Below are 3182 nucleotides of genomic sequence, written 5' to 3' on the forward strand. Positions count from 1 at the left end.
TTTTCCCTCAAACTCGGAGCAGACGTTGTTGGCTGTCTAGCTTTTCTTTGCCGTGCTCTCCCGTTTTGCGAGTTTTCCTTTTGCTCAAAAAACGGCTCAGGCTGTTGTTGTTGTGCGCACAATGGTGCGTATGAGTTATTTCTAGGGCGTGGCGTCTTTGGCGTTTTAATTACTTACAAATGAAAATACCTTTTGAGCTGCGGCGGCATGAAAGGAAATGCAAATTAATCGATATACTTGTACTTTATAGACTGAGACAGACAGACAGACGGACGGAAAGACGGACTGACAGCCGAAAGGTGCGGCGACTTTCACACACCCACGCGGCACCGAATGGCGGCAGCTTTGATGATGTTGTTGTTGTTGTTGCTGCTGCTGCTGCTTTGTTGGCCATCAAATTGAAGTTAAGATGTATCGCGGCCTATAAAAAATGTTACAGCTATCAAATTTCAGCATCTGTATTGGCGCTTTATTGCATTCGCATTTCAAATGCAAAGCACGACCGAGAAAACAAGAAAAAGAAGAAGACGAAGAAGATGGAGAAGATGGAGAAGCAGACGAAATAGAGGCGCCGCCAACTATCCGTTTATATATGCAAATTAATTAGTGCTTTAAAATATTAGTGCGACAGACGCCAGCCGATAAAGTGAAGGGAACTTTGATTTGCCAGCAACCGGAACCGTGCCAGCTCTCGATAGCCCATAAATGTTCATTTTTTTCCTTTGTTTTTTGAATTGCTCGTACACTGCAGAAAAAAGAATGCAAATGAAAATGCTACTTGTAGTCTAACACTTTTTTCTTCCCAACCAGAGTTAAAAAAGGAAATGGCATTAAAATGAAATATGCTCGAAAGACAGCAATTAAAAAATCCCCCGTGCATAGTTCAAAAGCGATATATACTTGTAGATATATACGATATGTAGATAGGTTTGAATAAAGTTTCTGAATTTATTTTGCGTTTCCAATGGCATTAAGGATTAAGGAATCATTGAAAATGCTGCAGAATTGTTTTGGGTAGGCTCCCCTCTTCCCTCTTAGATGAACGCAAGAATTTGAGTGGCAAAAGGCATTCGTCAATTTGTAGAATACTTGCCTCGGCGTCCATCTGTGTCTGTTAACGACGATGACATCGGAGAAGTGAGAGAAATTCTAGCCTGATTGTGATTACATTTTTGGCCAAATAGGAAACAAAAGTTATCTTAAATTATCGATAGTGCAGGGTTACAATAGATGGCAGTTAGGGAAGGGAAAACATCGATGTTTATAAAAAAATCGATGCATGGTCGATGCACCGTAAAACAAACATCGATGTGACGATGTTTTAAAAAATAAACTTTCCACAGAAGCTATCATTAAGGCGCTAATCAACATAGATGCTTGAAATGAAAAATGTTTATATATGAAGGGAGACTGTCATAGCATTTTGCTTAATGTTGTTAATCAAAATAGTACTCGTAATATTGACTGTAGATGAACTTGTATGCCTTACTTAAAAAAATTGGTTATATACGGTTTTAAAACAACGACGCGTTGCAGCTACACCTCTTAGGCATATTAAGTGTGACTTTACATGCGAAGAAAAGAAGATCAAATACTTAACAATCTAAAATTTATATTATAAAATACACATTTTAACGAAAACATCAAAAAATGTATAATATAAATATACCTTCTTCGGTAAACCACACAAAGAAATGTGACCGCTAAACAAAACATGAATAATGTTCGATGTTTGTCCAAACATCGATGCATCGACGATGCAGCGTTAGCAAAAAAACATCGGAAAACAGCGATGCATCGTGGTAAAAACATCGTCGATGCTCGATACATCGATGTTTTTTTACATCCCTAATGGCAGCTTGTCAGTCGATAGTACTCCACCTCCTTAAGAATAGTGTTGGGAGCTTTAATAAAATAAGTAAATATCTATCTGAATATCCATCTTAATTTAAAGAAGAATAAGTAAGCAGCCTAAAAAAGAGTCTTTGAGCCTCCACCCCACTCCCACTGTTCCCAATAACAGATATAGGCAAAGAATGTGGTAGAAGGAAACCTTTGCGGAACATTTTGCGGATGACATGGAAATAGACAAGTGTTTATTTTGCAAAGTGTATGCATTTTGTGTTTTTTGAATGACTGCCGATTGTCGATTGTTGTAGACGAAGCTAGGGAGGAAGAAGAAGAAGAAGAAGCAGAAGCTGTACCTGAAACTAAAGCCGAGTCCAAAATGAAAACAAAGCGCACAATGACAACTTTGCCTAATGAGATTTTTCAACTTATGACAAGTTATGCTAATTTGGCGATTGCCTGAGCCTCACCCACACACCAAAGTTTTGGAGCAGGCGCGGGTGTGGATTTGGATTTGTGTGCTTACCTCTACTATATACTTAGTACCTAAGTGTGCGGTGTGTGTGTGTGTGTGTGTGTGTGGTGTGCGCTTAATTGAAAGCTAAGGTCGTCTTCGATTTGAAATGCGAAACATTGTTAAATGGCGCAGAGTAATAAATCAACAATCGAATAAAGAAATGCCATAATAAAGAGCATAAAGCATAACTGCACAGAGAGTGGTTTGGCAAATACCAAAAGATCATTTAGGCCATCAATTACATAATAGCTTGTCGGCCACACACGCACACTCGACTCGATTCACAGTGGCATAAAAGAGAAATATTGCTAATTTTTTATATACTTGTATTTTGTTGTTTGGTTTTCGAACACAAGTGCGAATGTGCGGAGGCAGCGAGATAAACAACAACAACAACAACTACAACAACAACAGCAGCACCAGCAGCAGCAGTTCAACAAATTTGAAAATAAAAGCAACTATGAAGAGCAACTATGAAGAGGGTCAGCAAAGTAGGATGGAGCTGTCGGTGGGGGGAGGAAGGGGGTTATAGCAATGCTCGTGGGCGGCGCTGAAACTCGAAATAACTCAACCAAGCTGACAAATAAATAAACACGCATATACTCGTAAGTTAAATCAAGAAATGGTCGAAACAAATGCCAATAAAACCGGCTTACGAATTTATTTGTATTTTATTTTATTTCGTTTCATGCGTTTCGATGTGTTGTTGCCAATTCTGTTTATTTTTTCTTTTTACTCTATTTATATATACATATATCTGCAAAAATAGCAAAATGACAAGCTTGCTTCCTTGTGCGCAGCAAATGCTGTTCGGTTG

The sequence above is a fragment of the Scaptodrosophila lebanonensis genome, unplaced genomic scaffold, assembly GCF_003285725.1.
Source record: "Scaptodrosophila lebanonensis strain 11010-0011.00,11010-0021.00 unplaced genomic scaffold, SlebRS2 tig00001415-arrow-pilon, whole genome shotgun sequence".
Classification (NCBI taxonomy): Eukaryota; Metazoa; Arthropoda; class Insecta; order Diptera; family Drosophilidae; genus Scaptodrosophila; species Scaptodrosophila lebanonensis.